Source organism: Macrobrachium nipponense, chromosome 1 (genome assembly GCF_015104395.2).
Source record: "Macrobrachium nipponense isolate FS-2020 chromosome 1, ASM1510439v2, whole genome shotgun sequence".
Taxonomy (NCBI): domain Eukaryota; kingdom Metazoa; phylum Arthropoda; class Malacostraca; order Decapoda; family Palaemonidae; genus Macrobrachium; species Macrobrachium nipponense.
Genome location: NC_087200.1, coordinates 137,074,666 through 137,089,188, shown reverse-complemented (window position 1 = coordinate 137,089,188; position 14,523 = coordinate 137,074,666). Strand labels below are relative to the sequence as shown.

The window sequence follows — 14,523 nt, the reverse complement described above, 5'->3', positions numbered from 1 at the left end:
CTGTGATTTGGAAATCTAACAAGAAGGCGTGGGTTACCTTAATGGTCTTCGAAGATTGGTTCAATGACCATTTCGTGCCAGCAGTGGAGCGTATTTTTGACTTCGAAGGGTCTGCCTTTAAGGGCCCTCTTACTCCTGGACAATGCCCCTGGTCACCCTTCAAATTTGAGCGACATGCATCCTAATGTGAAGTGGTGTACCTCCCACCCAATACCACATCGCTGATACAGCCAATGGACCAGGGAGTAATAGCTAATTTCAAGGCTTACTACCTTAGAAGGACCATACGTTTTGCTTTGAGGGCCATAGAAGCTAACAAGGAGTTGACACTGAAGCAATTCTGGAAGGGCTACAACATTGCGATGCAGTGAAGAACATTGCAAGTGCTTGGGACGAGGTGAAGACGACCACTTTTAAATGGGGCCTGGAGGAAACTGTGTCCACAGTTTGTGCACAGTTTTGAAGGCTTTGACCAGGCAGAAGACGTCGAGACTGTGACGAGGAAGATCGTAGGGCTAAGCAAGAGGCTTGAAACTAGATCTTGAACCTGATGATGTAACAGAGCTGCTGGCTTCCATGGAGAGGAATTGTCTGCAGAGGACTTACTAGAACTTGAACAACAAATGATTGAGGAAGAGGAGCGGACCAGAGCCAAAACCCAGGTCATTAACTGTGAAAGGCTTGTCAGAGGGTTTTACTCATCTGAGAGAGCCTTGGCTTCTTTTGAGGCAGAAGACCCTAACGTTTCTAGGTTTGACAAAATCAAGAGAGGAATCATGGATTTGTGACTTTCTACAAGGAGACCTGAAGGAGAAGCAGACGAAGAGAAGTGTGCAGTCCAGGCTTGACACTTTCTTTCACAAGTCTCCAGTACCACCACCTCCCCACTCCTAGTCCTGGTAAGGAATTCTGAACTGTTTTACTAATTTATGTGTTTACATAGTGTACATATAATTAAAATGTGTTAATTTTTTAATGTAACAACTAAATGTAAGAGTAAATTGTAACTTCATTAATTTTCATCATTTGTAATTTTATTGCAGAAGTGGTGACAGTTTCCAGATCCCCCTGTACTACCTGTGACAGTTCCAGATCTCCCTGTACTACCTGACAGTTCAGATCTCCCTGTACTACCTGTGACAGTCCAGATCCCCCTGTACCTGGACCCTCTGTATCAGCCCGCCCACCTGTACAATCAGGTAAGCATTTCATTTTTCTCATTTTCATGTTGGAAATTGTTTACACCCTACATACATACGTAACACTAACTTACATAGTGGTACAATGTGTTTGATGTTGCATAACCTTATTATTTTTTTTTTTTTTTTCATTTCAGACCCTTTGATAGTGACAGTGACCCAGATGACCCTGAGCCTTTCCATGGTTTTGATGCCTCGCCCTATACATCAGGTAAGGAATCCTTAACAAATTTGTATAAAAATGTTTTATAAATTGCTAATAGAATAAAATTTAAAAATGTACATATGCTACAATTACATCCACCTTATAATATATTTATGTACCCTATCATTCTTTCCAGATGTAGATGTTCCCTCATCAGTTGATACGAGTATCACCTCTCCAGAGCCCAAATCAGTTGATACGAGTATATCACCTCTCCCATTCCTTCAGGTAAAAGAATTCTTCATTTTTATAATTGAACATACGTATTACACACTACATATGTCAAACAGTAATAACAGTGCAGTAGTTACAGTAGTAGTAACTATCATTTTATATATATATCATTCCAGACTCCCAAGCACCTGCCCATCCCACTCCATAGCCCAGCCACCCACTCTCATGTACCATATGGCCATCCCAGTAAGGCAAGCCAACCACTAGAATTTGGTAAGGACATTTTTTTTATTAATGTTTTATTATTACATATGTAATAACCATGTTATGTATGTAACATACATACTATATAATCATATGTACTATTACATTATCATTCCAGACTGGCATGCACCTGTGACTTACATAAACCAGACCTCTACATAGCCTACATGTCTTCATTTTGCTGAAGGTAAGGAATTCTCAGTTGTGTTTAATGTTGCATACGTACAATAAATTTTGTACACCTAAGTGGTTACATACTGTCCTTTAATATTAATTCTTCATTCTAGACTGCCCATCATCCTAGCCTGTTATCTGTGATAAGCACACTGAAGTTAGGTTTGGAATGCATCCTTTATTCATGAATGCTCTAACACCTCCACCTCCATCTCCCACAACCTAGGTAACAGCTTTGAGACTCACTAAAAGTTGGTAAGTTATGTAAGGAATTTCTAAAAATTAAGTTTTATACTACATGTTATATGATATTAAACCACTGTATGGTGCATATTACTGTATGTAAAACTTACTATGCATAGAGTACTTACTGACAAAATTATTTTTGTACATCCAGAACCCCCTGAATGATGTAGGCTATGGGGCCACATAAGACTTTGTCCATCCAGGGTTACATTGAACGACAACTTTAAACTAAAAGTAAGGAATTAATTAACATACATTAACTCTTTTAGTACTCTTGATATATCTACAGTAATTAACATATTGCATTCACAACTTCTGTAGTGTATATTTTGTACACTAATTTTGTTACTTTTTCCTTCCAGAACCAACATTTTTCACACAACTCCAGGTTGTTACTACAAGTGTCATCAAGGGATAACTACAAGTAGAAGCACCATTTTTGGATGGAAAAAAACCCTTCAGGAAAGTATACGTATCACATGTAACATGTAGTGTAACAAAGTATGAACAGTAAGTTTTTACATACAGTAGTACATATTACATACGTACATAACTTTTTTTTACAGGAATTTCAACCAAGTTTGATTATGTACATATGTACATGTTATAAACCACTGTACGTATGGTTACTGTATGTAACTACTAAACATACATAACATGACTTAACTTTGATACTTTTTTGGTACATTCCAGAAAACCAGGACCCCCTCCATGATGCAGGCATGGGCCACATAAAACTTTGTCCAGGGTTACTACATAACATAGCACGACAACTGTAAACTATGTACTACTGTACTAAAGGTAAGGAATTATACATAGTAGTAAACATACATTAAGTAAGTTTTATACGTACAATACTAAAAAAAGTGACCAAGATCTCTCACATGGATAAGTGATCAAGGTCCCTCATGGAATTACATACTGTACACTCCTGCTGAACAGGGGGTGTAGACCAATCATTTACAATATGCATACCAGTTGATATTAAACCACTGTATGGTGCATATTACTGTATGTAACTTACTATGCATAGAGTACTTACTGACAAAATTATTTTTTGTACATTCCAGAACCCCTGAATGATGTAGGCTATGGGGCCACATAAGACTTTGTCCATCCAGGGTTACATTGAAGACAACTTTAAACTAAAGGTAAGGAATTAATTAACATACATTCAACTAAGTTTTTATACATGTTATATATGTGATATTACTGTATGGTGCATATTACTGTATGTAACTTACTATGCATAGAGTACTTACTGACATACTAATTATTTTTTGTACATTCCAGAACCCCCTGAATGATGTAGGCTATGGGGCCACATAAGACTTTGTGCATCCAGGGTTACATAGCAGGACAACTTTAAACTAAAAGTAAGGATTTAATTCACATACATTAACTTTTTTACTCTTGATATAACTCAAAGTAAGGAATTATAAACTAAAAAGTAAGGAATTTAATTAACATACATTAACTCTTTTACTCTTTATATCATAATTTACATATTGCATTCAGGACTTTGTGTAGTATTTTGTACTAATTGTGTTATACTTTTACCTTCCAGAGCTACCAGACTGGGATTTTAGTGTACTCCAGGATCTAACAAATACTACTACGAAGTGTACAGTGCATAATATAGTGTTTAGTGTATAATCTAACCTAAGGATTAAGTGTAGTACATTGTGCTTTATAGTGTCACAAGAGTTTAATAAAGAATTATACCTTCAAGAACCATCCTTTGCCATTGAAATAACCACACTACACATCATGCAATATACTTGCATGTCACACAGGTAAGGTCTCTAACTTTTTCTTAGTTTAAGGCATATTTCCAAGTGTCGTTCCGGCTTACGACGATTTTCGGCTTACGACGCGCCTCAAGAACGGAACCCCCGTCGTAACCCGGGGACTGCTGTTAAAATATATATATTATATATTTTTTTTTAATCTATATTGGTATTTTTGGTAAGCAAAATACATAAAAGTCTCGTAATATTCAGTCATTTATCTCATTTTTGAAACAAATTCGAAGTCTCTAGCACAATATTTAGATTTATGGTGAATTTTTGAAAAAAAAAAAAACTTTTTCCTTCCCTCGGCGCGCCGGTTCTCCGCCGCAAATCTTCTAAATGCGTACGTCGCATTCTCCTAAGATTTGCTCCCTTTCATATTAGGCGTTTCATAGAGTTCTATATATAAAAATATGCGTAATTTCATGTAGAATACAACAACAAATATTTGAGGGTTGTAGCTTTTCTCGCTTTCGAAATAATTGCATATAAATCACGATAAATAGAAAAAAAACTATGTTCGCTCAACTTTGACTCAACCGAAATGGTATAAAAACGCAATTGTAAGCTAAAACTCTTACAGTCTAGTAATATTCAGTCATTTATCTTCATTTTGAAACAAATTCGAAGTCTCTAGCACAATATTTAGATTTATGGTGAATTAAAAAAAAACATTTTTCCTTCCCTCAGCGCGCCGATTTCCGCCGCAAATCTTCAAAATGTGTACGTCGAATTCTCCTAATATTTGTTCCCTTTCATATTAGGCGTTTCATAGAGTTCTATACAGGCAGTCCCCGGGTTACGACGGGGGTTCCGTTCTTGAGACGCGTCGTAAGCCGAAAATCGTCGTAAGCCGGAACGACGCTTGGAAATATGTCTTAAACTAATAAAAAGTTACTTGTAATCCTTTGTTACACTAAACATGTTCCTGTAGTTTTATTGTACAACATGGAGTTATTTCATAAAAGAATGCTGGCGTTCTTGAAGGTTAAAAACTATTGTAATCCTCTGGTGACACTACATTCTTGAAGTTTTATGTACAACCTGGAGTGATTTTGCAAAATCTTGAGGGCTACAAGAACAGCTGATTACTATTTACGTATCATATAGACTAATTAAAGTAAATGTATCTTTAAATAGGCTTATATATTAGTATCAACAAAACATTTCCTGCCATGAGTCAGAGGCCGTTTAATGAAACGAACACTTCTCTGTCCTATCTGTTTCAGAAAATAAACGTTACGTCAATCCCCGAGACCATTGTTGCCAAAGCGTCTTCTCTCTCTCTCTCTCTCTCTCTCTCTGATCAAATTACATTGGAAACTTGACATACGATTGCCCTAATATACGAATGTTTTGAGATACAACAGAAAATTTGCGAAAATACAAGCTTTGATATACAACGAAATATTTGAGATACGATTTTGCGATGAGTGTTAGTTGTATAGGCGACCGATAAATGGCGTTCAGTCTGTTTGTTTGTTGATGCTGCATGTTAACACGTCGTTGTTTAGTTCGTTGTATTTGCGCCTATTTTTTCGTGTTATTTTGTCTATTTTATTATTAACCATGGGTCTCAAAGCTAAAGACAAAGCAGGTGATAAGAAAAACCCAAGAAAATGATTTCGATGGGAAGCAAAACATGAAATTATAGCAAAGCATGAAAACGTGGCGTTCGTATCGTCGATTTGGCAAACGAGTATGGTTGAAATCCTTCTACAATATCCACGATCATCAGCAGAAGGAAGCTATAAAAACCCCCGAGAAACCATTGTTGCCAAAGCGTCTCTCTCTCTCTCTCTCTCTCTCTCTCTCTCTCTCTCTCTCTCTCTCTCTCTCTGATCAAATTACGTACTGGATAATGTCTCTCTTTGGATACTTCGATTTTGCCAAATATTGAGGGCTACAAGAACAGTTGATTACTATTTACGTATCATATAGACTAATTAAAGTAAACGTATTCTTTAAATAGGCTTATATTATTAGTATCAACAAAACATTTACTGGCATGAGTCAGAGGCCGTTTAACGAAACGAACACTTCTCTGTCCTTAACTCGGAGCGTCGGAAGACGCTCTCTCTCTCTTCTCTCTCTCTCTCCTCTCTCTCTCTCCTCTCTCTCTCTCTCTCTCTCTCTCTGATCAAATTACTGGATAATGTCTCTCTTTGGATACTTGGGAATTTGCGTTGTAATCTAACCAGAAACTTCGTTTTGTTATTATTACTGGAAACAAGCAATGATTTTTTCATTATTTGCACTTTTGGACTGTTATATGTAAACTAGTATGTATTCATTCGCTCGGAAACTAGTTCCGCATATGAGGCGTCACTAAAAAACATAGAAAAATACAACATAAAAAGTGTCGAAAATCATCATAATCTCAAAATTTTTGTTGTAATCTAACCAGAAACTTATTTTTATTAATATACTGTGCTACACTATAAAGGATTTTTATCATAGTATGCGTTTTTTAAAAGCGTCGTTAACTCGGAGCGTCGGAAGCGTCAGCGTCGTAACCTCGGAACAAGCGTCGTAACCCAGGACGGATTTTTCCATTGAATATTTAAGAAAAAGCGTCGTAACCTCGGAACGTCGTAAGCCGGAACCGTCGTAACCCGGGGACCGCCTGTATATGAAAATGTGCTCAATTTTATGAAGAATACAACAAATAATATTTGAAGGTTGTAGCTTTTCTCATTTTTGAAATAATTGCATTTAAATCACGATAAATAGAAAAAAACTATGTTCACTCAACTTTGACTCGACCGAAATGGTTGAAAAACGCAATTGTAAGCAAAAACTCTTACAGTCTAGTAATATTCAGTCTTTTATCTTCATTTTGAAACAAATTTGAAGTCTCTAGCACAATATTTAGATTTATGGTGAATTTTTGAAAAAAACTTTTTCCTTCCTTAAGCGCGCTGATTCTCCACCGCAAATCTCCAAAATGCGCAGTTCGCATTCTCGTAATATTTGCTCCTTTTCATATTAGGCGCTTCATATAGTTCTATATATGAAAATGTGTGCAATTTTATGTAGAATACAACAAAAAATATTTGAAGGTTGTAGCTTTTCTCATTTTTGAAATAATTGCATATAAATCACGATAAATAGAAAAAAAACCACGTTCGCTCAACTTTGACTCAACCGAAATGGTCGAAAAACACAATTGTAAGCAAAATCTCTTACAGTCTAGTAATATCCAGTCATTTATCTTCATTTTGAAACAAACTCGTAGTCTCATGCACAATATTTAGATTTATGGTGAATTTAAAAAAAAACTTTTTCCTTCCCTCAGCGCGCCCTCCTATTTGCTCCCTTTCATATTAGGCATTTCATAGAGTTCTATATATGAAAATGTGCGCAATTTTATGTAGAATACAACAAAAAATATTTGAAGGTTGTAGCTTTTCGCATCTTCTAAATAACTGCATATAAATCACGATAAAGGGGTACTAAAATAGCAAAACCTATCCAGGGTTAAGTATACAGGCTATATAAAAGGAAAATGTCTGTAGCATTTGACCTAATCCTAAGGTCTTTGATGTAAACTTAGACTACTGCCTAGTTCCATAACAGGGTATGTCTTTAAATCTTACTTAGCTAGTTCGGATTACTAACTAATCCCACTTATCTTAGTTCACTCTTAAGGATATATAATCATAGATTAGGCAATAGGCTACATACAATATCTACTAAAGTCTAGCTAACTTATTCTCAATGAATCAATGTAGATTGTAAGCTACTGCACAGTAGGTTATTGCAGACATCATTATATGAAAGGATTATCTATATATGTACATTACATTAATAATAATTGTGGAACATTTCTTTAGATAAGACATCTAAATAGAATGATAAATTCTTCAAAACAATTTGCGCTTTTACAAATAATGATAAAAAATCGTGAGAAGTGCTGACGAGTACTCACAAAAAAGCTGATTTAGGGCTTTTCAAACACAAATTAAATCATTGTTCCATACTATAAACTAAAATATTTTTTAAGTGGTTCCATAGTATAAACTAAAATATTTTTTAACTGGAACTTAAAATTCTGCACTTAGATTTAAACTTAGATTTTCCATGTTCCTCAGTAATGAAATCAAACAGCACTGGTTTCAGTACACTATACAGTCAAAACCTTAGATTTCATACGCCCTGGTTTTTGTATGAATCGGTTTTCATAGGCTTTTACTGATAATATTTTGAATTGGGTATCATTCATATCCTCAGATTTCATACACTTGTAAACGCTCCTTCCATGGCCCACCTCGTGACTAAGTCCCATACGGAGCACTGAAACGAAGCATCCCATGTTCTCTCCTGACCCATTCTGCCTTTGTTTCTCAATGAATGAGCATCAACTCACATGTTAGTATGCTGCATCACCCCCAGATTCGTTGTGTTTTGTATTTTTTTTTCAATCCAACTGCTAAATACAAGCCATCATGGGGCCAAAGAAAGTTCCAAAAAGGTGAGAAACACTACAGAATTCTAGAAAGAACTCATAACAATGTATAAAAAGTGGCGTACGCGTGGCTGATCTCGCTAGGATGTACGGCAAGTCCATTTCAACCTTCAGCTCCATCCTAGCGAAGAAAAAGAAATCAACGCAGCTGATGCTGCAAAAGGGGTAACATCTTTAACAAGATAAGCGATCTCAACTGGTCAAAGATGTCAAGAAGCTGTTGTTAGTGTGGATAAATGAAAAACAGTTAAGTAGTGGAAGTTAGTGTGTTGGAAGGAATAATTTGTGAAAAGGCAAGGATGTTGCAAGCCAATCTCAGTGAGAAAATGCCTACATGTGCTGCTGTTAGTGATTTTAAGGCCAGCAGAGGCTGTTTGAAAAATTCAACAAGCAAATGGGCATACAGTGTCATAAGGCAAGGAGAGGCTGCACATGTGAACAGACGTGCTGCCAAAGAATTCTTTGATGACTTCAAAAGAATATTTAGAGGCTGAAGGATTCATCCCTCAACACATCTTCAATTGCAATGAAACATGACAAATTTTTAATCAATATGTATTTTTCAAAGCTAACAAACCTGAGTTCGTAACAAGAGGATAATCATATTGTGCCAGCTTGAAAAGGGTAAAAAACAATAAAAGATTGTAAAGCAAGGAGTCTGTGGCATCTGGCAACAAGGAAAATTTTCATTGAGTGGGTCAATGACGCATTTGGCCCAAATATGAAAAAATACCTCCAGGACAATCAATTGCTACTCAAGTGCCTCCTGGTAATGGACAATCCTCCTGCATATCCTCCTGGCTTGGAAGACCAGTTGTTAGATGAATTCAAATTCATAAAAGTAAAGTTCTTGCCCCCTAATACCACTCCTCTCATCCAGCCCATGGACCAATGGATCATTTCCAACTTCAAGACACTGTTTCAAAGGTGCTTTGAAGTGACCTCAGACACTGAATTGACCCTAAGAGAGTTTTAGAAGGATCACTTCAATATCTTCAATTACATAAGCATTATAGATAAGGCTTGGCAGTGGGTGCCTTCCAAGCCAATGAACTCTGCTTGCAGAAGATTGTGGCCAGAATGTTACCTCGAGAAGGATTTAAAGCTGACCCTGATGACCCTACACCTGTTGTGGAATCTATTTTGTCTCTGGGGAAGTCCTTGGGTTTGGATGTGAGTGGCAAGGATGAAGAAGAGTTAATTGATGCCCAAATGGAAGAGGTAACAAATGAAGAGCTGCAAGACCTTCAGCAGGAACAGCAACAGACAGCAGATGAGAACTCAGAGGAGGAGAACAAAGAGAGAGGGGATAATGTGCCTACTTCAGTGATTAAGAAAATGTTTTCCAAGTGGAGTGACAAAAAATGTTGTGGAGAATTGTCATCCCAACAAAGATGATAGGATCCATGTCTCCAATATGTTTAATGAAAATGCTTTGTTTCCCTTTAGGCATATCTTAAAGATGCCAGAAATAAATGTATCTGGACAGTTTTGCTGTGTGACAGGGGTCCAGTGGCTCCCTAGCTGGTCCTACCGCAAGTAAAAACCAAAGAGGGGAAGTAACCCCATCTAGCGCCAGTAAAAAAACAAAGAGAAGTAACCCCAGATAGGTCCTTGATACCCAAAGTCCTTCGGGAGGGAGATTCCCTTTCCAAACAATAACCTTTCCTCCACCTCCCCTCCTCTCCATCTTCCATACACTAACAAGAGTCTTCCATTAAGGTAAGAGTGATGTTAAATGTTCATTTATTCATTCCATCAGTTACTGATATTTATTTCTGGGCTCAGCCTGTGTCGCCCAGTGAAATGGATCCTTGATCCTCATTTCTAAGGTATAAATATTGCTATATAGTATACCAGAGAAAAAAGAGAAACAATAGTGCCAGAATATTCTGGCTCGCTCACCTTTTAATAAAGGTGTCGGTATAATAGAAGAGCGAGTGGAAGCCACTACCAGAGGTCCCTTGGCAATTAGCTTCTTCCTCCGCCAAAATCCCCCATCTACAGAGGAGCCGAACTAAGGCCTCGCTACCCGCTACTACTACAGTGAGCGTCTTCTGGCGTCATTCCTTTTGATAGGGCATTCTGTCGGCGTACACGCATTTTTTATCTGTGATGTGCTTTTTCGTTTTCGTTTGGAATTTTCCTGATCCAAGATGGCTCAAACTTCTGCATCCAAGTTAAGTACTGCTTTCAAGGTTTTAGATCTCATTTATGAAGATCTCCATCGTTTTTGAGTCTTAGAAGTGAGGTAGCGGGAGCATCATTGTTCCCGCGCCACCTTTTCCCGACTCGTCGACCGTATGGCGGTTTCACGTGCCTTTTCTCCTTGGTCCCCTATACCATCTGGGCAACCGATGTTTAGCAGTATTTTCCTTTATCTATACATTTTATTCATGTTTAATGCAGTTAGCTTTGTTTTTATACATCCTAGCCCTTCACGGGGGTTGTATCACTCCGACCGGGTGTTTTGGATCTTAGCCTAGCCTAGTCAGATCTCGATTCCCTGTTGTTATGAGTTATGTCCCTCATACCTTACATTAGGACCTTGGCCCTTCATATACGTGTCCTTCTGCTCCCTAGTCGCCTGCCCCCTGATTCTTTCGGTACGGCATACTGACTAGCCGCTTGAATGCCGAGGCTAACACACCCAAATCATCAGATTTGCGATTAGCCTATCCATTCCAGGACAATACCTTTCTCTTATCCTTTTATTATTATTTCATCTTTCCACCCCTGTGTTAGGCTAGTCAGCTATCTCATTATTATTACTATATTGAATTTATTTTGTGTTCTATGCTTCGCAGCTTTGGGTTGGCCTATAGGCCTCCCCTCAGTCAACTGGTCCTTCACACCGCGTGTCTGTTCACCCGGCTGAGAAGGTTTCCAGTTGATCGCGTACGAGCCACCCTATTACCAACCTCCCCCCCCTCCCTCTCCCGCCCCCCTACCTACGAGCTCACCCACCTCGGTGGAGTGACGACTCGCTCGCTACCCAGCTAGCCTATCCGAGTCTACATAGGTGAGAGAGTCCTTAGGGAGGATTGGGGAGACCACTCTCGGTGCTAAAGCATACCGTACCCAGCCGCCTTGCTACAGGGTTCCACCCCCCTCACGTCTGTAACCCTTCTCCCCACTCTGGCGGTCTCAGGCCCCGGCTGACGCCGGCCCTGACCTTGAGAATGGGACTTTTCAGACTTAAGGCTCCAGCCTTATCGTGGAGTTCTATTTTAGTTACATTCTATTTTGATATTATACATATATTATCCTCCTTTTCCATAGCACACACATATGATACTTTTTTACGCCGGAGTTCCTACTCCGCCAGGTATTTGTCACCCGGTCTCATCACTCCTCTCCTGCTCACTTGAATGTTACTTTCCGACACCGTGGGGAGGCCTTGAGTTCCTTAATCTGTGAAAGTTTTTACTCCGGCTCCGGCCGGCCAGTTAGTTTTGAAGTCATGCTCCCACGTTCCGCTCCTGACATCAGGTTTTATAATACAGCCACGGAGTTAGTTGTGACAAGGTGCACTTACCCTATATAATATATATATATATATATATATATATATATATATATATATATATATATATATATATATATATATACAGGCAGGCGGTCCCCGGTTACGACGTTCCGGCTTACGACGTTCCGAGTTACGACGCTTTTTCTTTAAATATTCAATGGAAATCGTCCTGGGTTACGACTCTTGTTCCGAGGTTACGACGCTGACGCTTCCGACGCTCCGAGTTAACGACGCTTTTAAAAAACGCATGCTATGATAAAAAATCCTTTATAGTTTAGCACAGTACATAATAAAAATATGTTTTTTGGTTACATTACAACAAAAATTTTGAGGTTATGATGATTTTTGACACTTTTTTTTTTCGTATTTTTTGAATTTTTTACTGACGCCGCATTGCGGAACTTTTGCGGCGAGATGAATACACTAGCTTGGGATGCGCAGTTTAAAACAGTCCCAAAAGCGCAAATATAATGAAAAATCATTGCTTGTTTCCAGTACATAATTAAAAAACTAAGTTTCTGGTTAGATTACAACACAAATTCCAAGGTTACGACGTTTTGTTATGCTTTTAACGATACCATCATATGCAGACTAGTTTTTGAGCGGAGGTGCATAAATTAATTAACGCTATTAACTGTATGGTAAATTGACCGAACAACGACCTCGGACGGTCGAGGACGCCAAGCGTAACAATACGAAAGGAACGACCCACTTCAATCGCGTGCCTGCCTGATTCCACTAGGTTGTGTGCTGAGACGTTGCTGAAATTCCTTGCCATTTTCGCTAATTTACAATGGCTCCTAAACGCCAAAGTACTTCCTCCGATGATAGTTCATCCAAGAAGAGGAAGGTCATCACGATGGAGGTCAAATATGACGTGATAAAGCGTTCGGAGAAGGGAGAAACTAACACCGAAATAGGCCGTTCTTTAGGCTGAGCAGGACCACGGGGGTGGTGGTAACCATTGTGAAGGATAAGGAACGTATTCTGAAGCACGTTAAGGATGCTGCACCGATGAAGTCAACGGTGATAAACGAGAAGCAACGTAGCCAGAGCATTGTTGAAATGGAGAAATTGCTCATGATCTGGCTGGAGGACAGAACCAGCGACGTGTTCCGGTGAGGCTTAAGTGTGATCCAGCCAGAAGGCTAGAGCGCTGCAATGAGGCAGTAGTGAAAAAGTTTGGCGAAGGCAGTGCTGGTGGTGAATTTTCCGCGAGTAGAAGGTTGGTTTAAACCGTTTTAAGGCTCGTGCAAATTTGCATAATGTGAAGCTGCAAGGTGAAGCTGCTAGTGCTGATAGCGAAGCAGCAGAAAGTTTTCCAGGTGGTTTGGCTGAGATAATTAAGGATGGTGGTTACACGGCTGACCAAGTCTTTAATGTGGATGAGACTGGATTATTTTGGAAAAGAATGCCAAATCGAACGTACCTTTCCAAGGAGGAGAAGTCAGCACCCTGGCCATAAAGCTGGAAAGGGAGCGACTGACTTTGCTGTTTTGGGGCCAATGTAAGTGGTGATTTGAAACTGAAGCCCTTGCTGTGTATTTGGCCGAGAATCCAGGGCTTCAAGGGCATTTTCAAGAGTCAACTCCCTGTGATTTGGAAATCTAACAAGAAGGCGTGGGTTACCTTAATGGTCTTTCGAAGATTGGTTCAATGACCATTTCGTGCCAGCAGTTGGACGCGGTATTTGACTTCGAAGGGTCTTGCCTTTAAGGCCCTCTTAGTCCTGGACAATGCCCTGGTCACCCTTCAAATTGAGCGACATGCATCCTAATGTGAAGGTGGTGTACCTCCCACCCAATACCACCTCGCTGATACAGCCAATGGACCAGGGAGTAATAGCAAATTTCAACGGCTTACTACCTTAGAAGGACCATACGTTTTTGCTTTGAGGGCCATAGAAGCTAACAAGGAGTTGACACTGAAGCAATTCTGGAAGGGCTACAACATTGCAGATGCAGTGAAGAACATTGCAAGTGCTTGGGACGAGGTGAAGACGACCACTTTAAATGGGGCCTGGAGAAACTGTGTCCACAGTTTGTGCACAGTTTTGAAGGCTTTGACCAGGCAGAAGACGTCGAGACTGTGACGAGGAAGATCGTAGGCTAAGCAAGAAGCTGCAACTAGATCTTGAACCTGATGATGTAACAGAGCTGCTGGCTTCCCATGGAGAGGAATTGTCTGCAGAGGACTTACTAGAACTTGAACAACAAATGATTGAGGAAGAAGAGAGGCGGCACCAGAGCAAAAGCCCAGGTCATTAACTGTGAAAGGCTTGTCAGAGGTTTACTCATCTGGAGAGAGCCTTGGCTTCTTTTGAGCAGAAGACCTAACGTTTCTAGGTTTGACAAAATCAGAGAGGAATCATGGATTTGGTGACTTTCTACAAGGAGACCCTGAAGGAGAAGCAGACGAAGAGAAGTGTGCAGTCCAGGCTTGACACTTTCTTTCACAAGTCTCCAGTACCA

General features: G+C 39.3%; 1 protein-coding gene and 1 long non-coding RNA gene across 4 annotated transcripts in view; one reads left to right on the top strand and one right to left on the bottom strand.

Moving 5' to 3' along the window:
• Window positions 1–14,523, bottom strand: part of LOC135219669 (m7GpppX diphosphatase-like) — a 203,685-nt gene that overhangs the window by 69,109 nt on the left and 120,053 nt on the right. The gene's annotated exons all lie outside the window — the stretch shown is intronic.
• LOC135219672 (uncharacterized) lies at window positions 2,212–4,171 on the top strand. 2 transcript variants are annotated; one of them, XR_010315488.1, is made up of 4 exons: window positions 2,212–2,271; window positions 2,414–2,496; window positions 3,556–3,638; window positions 3,830–4,171. It is a non-coding gene; the product is annotated as an uncharacterized LOC135219672 (long non-coding RNA). The 2 variants fall into 2 exon arrangements; XR_010315489.1 differs by lacking the exons at window positions 3,556–3,638; window positions 3,830–4,171 and adding an exon at window positions 2,625–2,761.